Source organism: Solanum lycopersicum, chromosome 5, assembly GCF_036512215.1.
Source record: "Solanum lycopersicum chromosome 5, SLM_r2.1".
In the NCBI taxonomy this organism is placed as follows: Eukaryota; Viridiplantae; Streptophyta; class Magnoliopsida; order Solanales; family Solanaceae; genus Solanum; species Solanum lycopersicum.
The window spans coordinates 53,405,242-53,417,013 of NC_090804.1; positions in this window are offsets into that span (position 1 = coordinate 53,405,242).

Genomic DNA, 11,772 nt, shown 5'->3' on the forward strand with positions numbered 1-11,772 from the left:
ATAGTAGATACTAATTTACCAATTACTCATCCCTGAGTGATTATCTAGGAAAGACTGGCTAAACTAAGGGTAAAGTAGCATATGAAACGTCGAATTAGTGGGGATATTTGTCTCTCATATCTGTAGCTTCTAGACATCGTGATCAAGAATCTCAACTTGTTCTTCCTCCTACTGAAGGTCTTGATTAATAACACTGATTCACACATCCTCCCATACAAGCCTAAATGAAGTCATCACAATACTTTAGTGATAATTACTGTTGTATGTACACTAAGTTAACCACAAAGTTATTTCCAATAACCGCCAAAGTTGATCGTACACATGTATGCAACATGTTATCAAGGAATTTGACGCAAATATCAGGACGGATCCTTTCTCACATAACCAAGATAAAATCCTAAATCAAAACTAGCCACAATTAGAGGTTAACCTCAACCAACCAACACACAATCATAATAGCCGAACAATCATAGTTCTTATCAAAATCTCTATCTCATAACCCAATTTGCCATTAGTTTCAACTTATTAAAATTTTTCGTCTATACAGATAATATATTCATGAGGGTATGTCCAAGCATAAAAACCCTCCAGCAACACTAACAAAATAATATATTTAGAAATTATAGATTACATCCTTTGAATAGTAGAATTGGACCCAATGATTCCTACATCCAACCACATATAATCAATACATCATTTTGATGACAAGATGAATATTAAGATTGTTAGAGAACCATAAATTCGCATATTAGCACTTCCATAGGATCTCATAAGCAAGGTAGTACATGTAGAACCACTAAAATGCTTTACAGTTCCAAGACAACACCATTTATGTCATTTGGAATAACCAAATGTTTGCAATCTTCCAACTCAACCAAGAGAATATCGCAGGATTTCGTACCCTTATCCACCAGTCATTTCCACCCACAAAAGTGAAAACACACAATATCATAGCTAGTTAATCATACTCGCAATACTTACTATTATCATAAGCACTACGACAATTTACTTTATTACAAACCAACACTTTTTAAAAGAAACCTTTCTTAGGTACTTAACGATCTGTAGTAATAAGCATTACGACTTTACCCTGGTGTATGTCCTTTCAAAGGTTCAATACCTGATATAATTTATCATTTATCAGCTTTCCAATTCATACCTTGAAAAATTATACTATTACAAATGTAGACTTATAATGAAAAATCTGAACTGTAAATCTAATCGTATAATATAGTTTTTTCCTTGTCTATCAACAATAACATGTACCTTTGAAGATTCTTATGAATTCTTCGGTCCTTCCATATAATTAAATGCATCTCCATCGACCATAAAATATCCTTCACTAAAAGTTCTATCGTACTCATTGATAATCTAAAAATCAAAACCAAAGTACTTATCATCAAACTCATTCTAATGTCAGTACTTTTCTTTCTCAAGTCCTTTCGAATAGTTTTTAACCAAGTTGAGGAACTTGTAATACTATGACAATAACCACAATAAAATGGACGAAATCACATGTCTCTGAACCTAATTATGTACCTATCTAAAGGTATCTCTTTAGCCCTTCCAATCAAATAAATAATATTGCTTGAGCCTTTCTCTAAACGGTATACTACATCCCACTATTTTTCTTCTTTATGACTCTATCTCTTTTAATTTCTATTCAAATGGTGTCCCATAATCTCTTAATTACAACCACATTATTTATTAAATATTATAAAACCAGTCTTAGATACTAACAAGTCATAATTACTATACAAAACTTCACCTAACAAACAATTTTATTATATAGTTGCATGCCATCACCATCCATCACGAACTGTCATTACCAATACGCTCAGTCAACCTTTACTATCACTCTGAAAACAACTTTTCCATCAATATCAAGTAAACTCATCAAATTCAATGTACAAACCCAATTTTTATATGCTTTCTTACTAAAATACATCAATTTCCTTCACCCAATTTTATGCTCATTGAGACTTTCTTTTTCCATAAGCTTCTCATTCGAGTATCAATCTACTCCTTTATGGGTTAAGATAAAATCATAGGTCCTTGTACTACCTCGTCCTTCATAACAAACAGGACTTGAGCACCCTACAAGGATCACTAGGATGGATGAAACAATTATCAAGAAGGTCTTAGATTTGAGCTTTAAGCTCACTCAATTATACCACCACATGAATACACCTAATAGAGAGAGGATATTCGACCTTACGATCCCAAATATGAGACAATTAAGCAAAAGAACCTTGCCTCACATATTTCCTACCTCGTACAAAAGATATGACCTTAATGTACATAATCTTGTACCCCCTTCACACTCCAGCCTTTAACTACCTGGGAGCTCAAGAGTTACGACTTAGCATTACGATTCAGCGCAACATTATAGGGAATAACTAAGTCATGCCTAAGATTATATCAAGTCATTTATACCCCGGATAACCGAATCCACCAAATTCTGAAAATCCACAACACAACAGAACCACACTATATACATGGGTGACTATGATTGACTATTCAACAAAGTAGAAAAATGAAAAAGGTCATCAAGTTTATCACAAATCTTATCAAATTTTTTGTAAATCACACTAATATATAAGAATAGGTAGAGTCGAATCAAAGAACACATTAGATATTCGGTCACAAACAACAATAGTACTTGTGATTCCCATATCTGAACCTCAACCTCGGTCTTGCCCAGAAAGGTATAGAATACAGCCATGTCATCTTGATATATAATCAATCCATGAAATCATAGTATAACTTCTAACCTCAATTGATATCTAATAATTTCATCATTCATTAAACAACCCATACATGTTATGATAACAATACTAAATTGTGACAACCAAATAGTGTTTATTGGCACCCACACTATGACTTAGTGGGAGAAAACTACTAGCAACAATAAAAAATAAACCTAGAAACTAAGGCATTTAAGTTACAAAAGCAAGTCAAATTTACTAAATACAAGGTTCCGTTATTAGATAAAGATCTAATAACTAACTAAAAATGTGTAAGAGAAACCTAGATTATGAAATTCAATGTACCAAAACTAAAAAAAAGAACCAAAGCTAATAAGAATTTCTACTGAACTAACTAACTAACTAAAACCAGGCCTAGGTCTAAAAATGGTTGACATAGACTAAAGAGAATTCCATGGCAGCCCAAACGATGTGGCTCATGCTTGAACTCGAATCAATCATTGATCTCCTAAGTAAATTTTGTCAACAGTCGCGTGAAGATGCTGTGTACTTAATAAAAAAAAATAAGAGCAAGTGAAGAATCAGTACACAACCAGTGTGTGTTGGTAAGATCACTTGTCTATCCCACTAGTGTAACTTATACAAGCAATTAGAATATATAATATATGCAAAAGTATTATCATATAAAATATTATCATAACAATATAAATCAAAATTCACATGCTTCCTCACATAGTTTATTCTCTCTTAGAACCCAAAGTCAAACCATTAGCATAATGAATCGTGGCAATACAATTCCTACGTAAATTTTATGTCAAAACGTGGCAACACATCCCAATTAGCATGAAGGAACATGGCAATCTAATCAAAGTTAGTGTGTCAGAACATGGAATTCGATCCCAATAACAAATCAAAATAACACATCAATATCTCACATTCAAGTCATGATTTCAGGGCATCGATATCCATATAACTTATTTCAACAACAATGACCAATATTGCAGCATGCATACATATACAAGTATCACAACCAAACAAAAAAGTGTATGTCACACAATAATAAAATCAGAACAATCACCTACCTCGAAGCAAGCTTTAAACCCTAGCAAACTTGATCCTTCCCTTGCAGGATTCTTTTCGCTTATTCGTGGTCCATAAACAACAATTTATAAACGTGAATCAATAAAGAAACACAAAATTCTCGAAACACTAACAAACTATGAAACCTAGTTAAAACTCAAGACCATAACTAGTCATTTATTGTTAAATCCACCATATGATTCTTAAAAGATCCTTATCCATCAATATTGACCTGTTCTGAAACATTCTACGGATCGAAAAATGAATTTGGAGAGTGAAAATTTTACTGCTAGCTTCAAGAATTTTAACGCCCCAAAATGAAGTGAGGTGAACTACAGCCTCGTGGTTGTTTCTTGAGTTGATTTTAAGTTAAAATAACTTAGTTTTGTGTCCTTACGGATTGTGTGAAGTTTTATTATGTTTGGAGTTCAATCGACCAAGAATGTCCATAATGTTTGGAAAGTACGCCTTAGAATGTACTAATGTGTCTTGTTGTGTTTAGACGAGTTTTAGGTGTTCGTTTTACTTGAAACTTGCATTGGATTTTCTTAAGACCTAGACAACTTAGTGTAGGGGTTTAACGTTCGGGCACGACCCCACCTAGTACCCACAAGGGGCCCTAGATGAAGGGCCCAAGATTTAGTCAAAATCTGCCAAAAATCAAAGGCCATCAACGACCCTAAGGACAGTAAGTTGTTCCCTCAATAGTCAGTAGACCTAGGGGGTCAATAAGAACAGTGAGTTCAGTTGTCTATGATACATGTTAGAATGATAAAGATTTTGATGATTGACAATTACATAAATAGATGAAAGAAACAAGTTGTACAGATCTGTTCCTTACAGATCGAATTTGATTTGGATAAGGAGAACATCAACCACGTGAATTAGAAGTTATAAAGCTATGAAATTATTATTTTTTTTGAAAAGAAACAACTACAAAAAGTTTCCTTTTATAAAGGAGTTCAAAGCCAATCGGAAGAAGGAAAACTAATTCCTATTTAAGGAAATTGTGTTTTCTTATTTATTTAAGGAAATTGTGCTTTCTTATTTATTTAAGGAAATTCTGTAGAAAAGGAATCCACGTAGAAGTCAACAAGGATTTATAGAAGGAAAATACAAGTTGAATTATACAAGGATTTGTTGAAGTTCTGATCTATAAATAGGGAGCTATTTGCATAAAAAAATTGTGCATTTACATAGAGAGAAGATCAAAACACGATCACGAACTTTGAAAGAGTTTTGAGATTTATTGGGAGTGTAGCAATTTGTGAGGAAAAATTGTAAGATCGTAAGCAAGAGTCTTGTTTACAATTTGTGTTATGTGAGTAGAAGTTGTTCGACAAGTTGTAGAACTTGAAGAACATTGAAGATATAAGACCATGGGGTTTTTGTTTCTTTGGATAGCTAGAAATTAGAGTTTATAATTTCTTAGCTAGGAATTAGAGTTTATAATTCCTCTAGGAATTAGAGTTTATAATTCCTTAGGTTACATAGTTTTGTAATCTTTTGTTGAGACTTGAAATTTAATAAAGTGGAGTTAAATCCTACAAAGGTGTAGGTCGTGGTTTTCACCCTTGTGAATTGGAGTTTTCCCGGATAAAATATTGTGTCATTCTTTTATTTACTTTACAAAACGTAACTGCTTTAATTTCTCAAAGAAACATATAGAATAAACCCGTTCCTAAGGCAAATTTGGGGGTCAAAATTCCAGTACTACATTTTGAGCTATGTATCCACCAACGAGACCCTAGCAATGGTCTGTTGGCTCACTGATGGTCCGTTGGTGAAGATTCGTTTGTGAGGCCTGCCAAGTCTATGAAGTTTCTTCCAACTTTGGGTGTTTTATGTAAATGCACCCCAAGTCTTTTAAGACCCTGAGTGGATAATTTTAGTTTTTTTAAGGTTATATTCAAATATTTTTAAACCATAGACCTAGACAAGACCACTCTATTGAAAATATTCAAACTCTCTCTCTCTCTAGAGAAAAACTCTCTCAAGACTCCATTAAAAGCTAGAGGTCAATGAAGGATAGGAGGGCTGATTGGACGTGTCTCTTCATCAAAAAATCTTGGATTTTGCTTCCTTAAGTGAGGTATGGTATCCATTCTTGAATATCTTTTCATTCAAGAAGCCAACTTCCAAAAAGGTTTTCAAAAGGATTTCTAAACTTAAACTTCTTCTAACATCAATTTCTAGTCTTCTCTTATTTAAGATCAAATGGTTTAGATGTATTTAGTTTGGGTTGAATTGATGATTTTGATGTTAAAACTCTAATGGAACTCTTGTTTATTCACACTTCAACTTTTAGCTTGAAAATGGGTTATGTGAGGGTGATTTGTGTAGGGTATGAACTTGGGTCATCTTGTATCTGTCATGTTGGTGTAGATACTGACTTAAGGGCCTTAATATGGTGAAATATTGATAAATTTCTTATAAGTGACGATGGTTTGATTTGATGTTGTGTAGCTTTCATTATGTAGTTCTTATTATGAATTGATGTTGAGTGGTATGGTCCATATTATGGAAGGCGGTGCTAATAGATGAACTTGATTATATTTAGTATGTTTTGAATATGTAATCTTGAAGTTATAATATGTGAAATGAAGATATTTTGGAAATGATTCTTGTATTGTGTTTGGTGTAGCTTGAATTGCATGTTTGACCTAGTTTATGTCTAAATGAAGTACATGATTATGAGAATCATGTAGAGTGTGTAACTTGATGAATCAAAGTTAAAGTATGTGCAGAACTTGATAAGAATGAAATGATGCTTATATGCAAGGTTTGCACACATACACACACACACACTTCAAAGAATGTATTATTCCAAGTAGAGTAAAAAGGAGAATCTTAACATGGACACACTTGAGATGAGTAATTATCGTTATTAGAGAGTGACTTACCTAGTAGTAGTCTCCTTATCCCTTAACTATGTGCCCGCATAGTTGTAGCTATTGGAAAAGCCTTGTAAATGCTAAGAAGCATGACCTTACACTAGGAAAGTAAGGATCCCTCATCCGATATGGGTTAATATCGGAATTCCACGTCTAGCTCTCATGGTCATTGTCGGTTAATCTAACTCCCACAAAAGAATTGATTTGAAACTAGTTAACTTGTATATTGTTACTGTGTGTGTGTGTCATGAAATGCTAGATCTACACTAGTTACCTAGTAGGAGCACTAAGTGGGAGTAGAAGTATGGGATGCGATTCTCACATTGCACTTGGTGTGACCTATACTTACTATGAGAGAAGATTACTTTCATGAATTCGTGTGATTGAGTACTATGGTGTGGTGTTATGGATTATTATTGTGGAGTACTTGAGTAAATGGAATCCATTAGGAGCACTAAGTGGGAGTAGTAGTATGGGATGCTACTTTCACATTGCACTTAGTGTGACCTATATTTCCATGAGTGTTTTGCATATGTTATCCAAGGGCGTGGATTTTATTTCGAACGAAGTAAGCCTATGAATTGGTTGTTTTAAGGGTCGCTTTGGTGTTCTTTGAAGGGAGGTGTTATGGAGATCCCTTTTTGAATCACCTTAGGGATTCTTAGGATAACCTTGGGTTACAGAAATTTCAAAGGAAATAAATTTCATACGACTTGGACCGTGCCATCACCGTAAGGTATTCATTGTAAACATTCAAAATGTTCAATGTAATGTTATAATCAATTTTACAGTATGTTTTAGTAGTTCACTATAATTTTTTTATGCTAATTGTTAAGCTTTCTGAAATTCACTGTAAAGTGTTCTTTTGGTTCAAAATTATGTGACTTATTCCTAAGTATTAAATGATGGTCCTTATGTTGATTTGCTTCTAAATTCATGAATATTATAGTTAAATTGCATGAAATATTTTACTAAAATTTTCCTTTTTGCATGTTTTTGCATATGCCATTCTTAGTACATTGTTGTACTAACCCCATACTTTCATATACCTTATGAGTATAGGTTGGAAGCCTTTTGGAGGATCAGAGTTGAAGCTTGGGAATTCCATCTCTCAAGAATTGGGTATGTCCTCATATATTCGAGGACATAGTTTATGTTTCCTAGTTTCTTCATTAAGACTCAATTTGTATTTCCTTTTTATCGCAAAAAGTCGTTCCTCTAAGATTTTAAGTTGTGTCTTTAAGTTGGCTTGTGACGATAAGATTTCCTAGTATTTATGACAGACTAATTTTATTATTATTATCGTGAAAAGTTTTAATTTCTCTTTACTTTTCTTTCTTTAGGTTATGAACGCTAGTTAGAGGGCTTGTACAAGATCCCAAAGGGTCAAGAACGCCCGATCACGATTCAAAAGTTTCCCTAACTTCTAGGGCGTGCTTTCGGGTCGTGGAAGACTTGGTATCAGAGCCTAAGGTTTTGTTAAATAGTTTAAGGTATAATAGTCTCAAAAGCCACATCTAGTAGTATCTTGGTCATTGGTGTGAGTCGTGACACATCCATGGACAAGAGGCTATAGGATGGTAGAAGCTTCACTTTCTTTTTTATTCTAGTATCGCGCCTTACACTTGTGTTTATAAGGTGTCTTTTATTAAACACTTCTCTTTGTGTTTTTAGGACATGAATAGGAGGAGATCGACCGCTAGAAGAGAGGAGGGTGGTGTACCTAATAAGAGGATCCCTCTCCTTGACCAAGTTCTCATTGTTGGCCTAGAGGAGGAAGATAATGTGGAGGTTCCCCTTCAAGAACCTCAAGTGCCTCCGGAACCCCAAGGACATCAAGTGCCTCCTATGACTCAAGATCCTTTTGTTGATGGTGATATGACTAATGCGGAGCTGCGGGTTGCCCTAATTAACTTGACCCAACTCATGAAGGCTCAAGCTCATGTTGTCAACAATCACTTTGTGGGCCAAGCTAACCAAAAATATAGGTTCCAACCAAATGCTAGTACTCCCACCTCTAGAATTCGGGATTTCATGAGGATGAACCCTCCCCCTTTCCACGGAACTAAGGTGGATGAAGATCCACAAGGCTTCATAGCTATGTTTTTCAAAGTGGTAGATGCTATGGGTGTGACTCCTAGGGAGAAAGCAAATTTAGCTGCTTACTAACTCAATGATGTGGATGAAGTGTGGTTTGAGCAATGGAGGAGTTAGAGACCCCTAAAAAGAGGGTTGGTTAATTGGGAAGAATTCAAAGAGGCTTTTCTAGATAGTTTCTTTTCGCTAGAGTTGAAGGAAAAGAAGATGGTTGAGTTCATGAACCTTCGTCAAGGTCAAATGAGTGTGCAAGAGTACTCTCTCAAATTCACCCAACTCTCTAAGTATGACCCAACCATGGTAGCCAACCCTAGGGATAGGATGAAAATTTTTGTGATGGGTGTGTCTAGGTTGGTGGAGAAAGAGTGTCATACGACAATGCTTCTTAATGATATGGATATCTCTAGGCTCATGGTTTATGCACAACAAATTGAGGAGTCCAAAATTAGGGAGATAAGGCAAGAGGGTAAAAGGTCTAGGTCAGATGATTGTAGCCACCAAAGGCTTAAGAAGAGATTTTATCCCCAAGATTCTTCTATGGGAAACAAGGATAGGGCTCCACTTCAACATTCTCAAGGTGGTGGTCATTCCTATGAAAGGTCTCGGTGCCCTACTAGCGAAAAGCAACATGGGGATAAGTGTCTTGCCGGAATGGATGGTTTTTTTGCATGTATAAGAGACACAAGATGAGGTACTCGCCAAACTTCAAATCAAGGGGGAAAGATGCCAGTCAAGCTTCCCTAGATGCTAATGCTCCCAAGAAGAACCCTTCCTATGGGATGGGGGCTAGAAAGGATAATTAATCTGGATTGATGGTTTTGGTAAGTCTTAACTCTTTGTTATTTTTGCCTTTGTTTTATGAAGTGATATTATATGGTTTTATAGTTCATATGATCATGTCATCTTGATGAATTACTTAAATAATGATTTTTTTAAAAGTTTTGGTAACTTGGCAATAAACTTCACTGTAAGAATGTTGATTTTTGAGAAAAATTGTATTTTATTGAATTGAAGTTTCAATGTCTGTAAAAGTATTGTTTATGAGAATGTTTAACGTTGGTTAAGGTAGTTCCTCCATAAAATAAGACTAAGAGAGAATTCTGACTTCTTAAAGTTTTGATAAAAGAGTTTGTGCTGCTAAGTGTTTGAAAGTGTGAAAGGATGCTATTCGTTCGTTGATTCTTTGATTTTTGAGTTCTTTGATCATTATTGAAGTGTTTTATGTGGTTCTAAGTGAGTCCTTGTTATTCTTAAAGTTTAAGTGTCATTCGAGGACGAATGTTATTCAAAGTGGGGAAGAATGTAACGCCCCAAAACGAACAAAGGTTAACTAAATCCTCGTGGTTGTTTCTTGAGTTGATCTCAAGTTAAACTAAGTTAGTTTAGTGTCCTTAGTAAGTGTATGAATTTTGGTTAAGTTTGGAGTTCAATCGACCAAGAACGTCAATGACGTCCAAAAAGTATGTCTTAGAATGTACTAGTGTGTCTTGTTGTGTTTACACGAGTTTTACGTGTTCATTTTGCTTGAAACTTGCATTCGATGTTCCTAAGACCTCTAAGACTTAGTTTATGGCTTTAACGTCCGGTAGACACCCCACCTAGGACCCACAAGGGTCCCTAAATCAAGGGTCCAAGACTTGTGCAAAATCTGCCAAAAAGTTGTGGCCATCGACGACCCTAAGGACGGTCCGTTGGCCCCTAACCGGTCCATCTAACTACGCGTCCATTGGACCACTGAGTTCAGTTTTCAATGATCCATTTGGATCTAAGTATCCATCGATGATACCCTACCAACAGTCTGTTGGCTCACCGATGGTCCGTTGGTGAAGCTTCGTTTGTGAGGCCTTCCAAGTCTGTGAAGTTGCTGCCAACTTGGGGTGTTATATATAAATATACCCCAAGTATTTTAAGAACCTAGGTGGATAATTTTTGTTTTTTTGAGTTTATATCAAAATAGTTTAAACCTTAGACCTAGACAAGAACCCTCTCTTTAATATATTTAAACTCTCTCTTTCTCTCTAAAGACAAACTCTCTCAAGACTCCATTGAAACCTAGAGGTCTAGGAAGGATAGGAGGGTGGTTGGACGTGTCGCTTCATAAAAAATTCTTGGATTTGTATTCCTTAAGTGAGGTATGGTACCCATTCTTGAATATTTTTTCCTTCAAGAAGCCAATTTCCAAAAAGGTTTTCAAAAGGGTTTTCAAACTCAAACTTCTTCTAACTTTGATTCTAGTAGGGGTCTTCTTGTATTTAAGTTATAATGGTTTAAATCTATTTAGTTTGGGTTGAATTTATAATTTTGATGTTAAAACTCTAACGAAACTATTTTTTATGCATACTTCAACTTGTGGCTTGAAAATGGGTTATGTGAGCATGATTTGGGTAGGGTATGAATTTGGGTCTTCTTGTATCTATCATGTTGGTGTAGATACTGACCTAAAGGCCTTAATATTGCGAAATATTGATAAATTTCTTATGAGTGATGATGGTTTGATTTGAATTTGAGTTGCTTTTATCATATAGTTCTTATTATGTATTGATATTGAGTGGTATGGTCCATCTTATGGATGGCGGTGCTAATTAATGAACTTGATATTATTTAGTATGTTTTGAATATGTAATCATGAAGGTCTAATATGTGAAATGAAGAGACATTGGAAATGGGTCTTGTATTGTGTTTGGTGTAGCTAGAATTGCATGTTTGACCTAGTTTATGTTTAAATGAAGTACATGATTATGAAAAGCATGTAGAGTGTGTAACTTGATGAATCAAGGTTAAAGTATGTGTAGAAATCTATGAGAATAATATCATGCTTATATGCAAGGTGTGCACATGTATACACACACACACTTTTAAAGAATGTATTCTGCCAATTTGAGTATAAAGGGGAATCTAGAGGTGGACACGCTTCGTGAGTTGAGATGAAGTATCTAGTAGGAACCTCTACATTCTTAGTGAGCATTCTATGATAGACTATTATGTTGACAAAT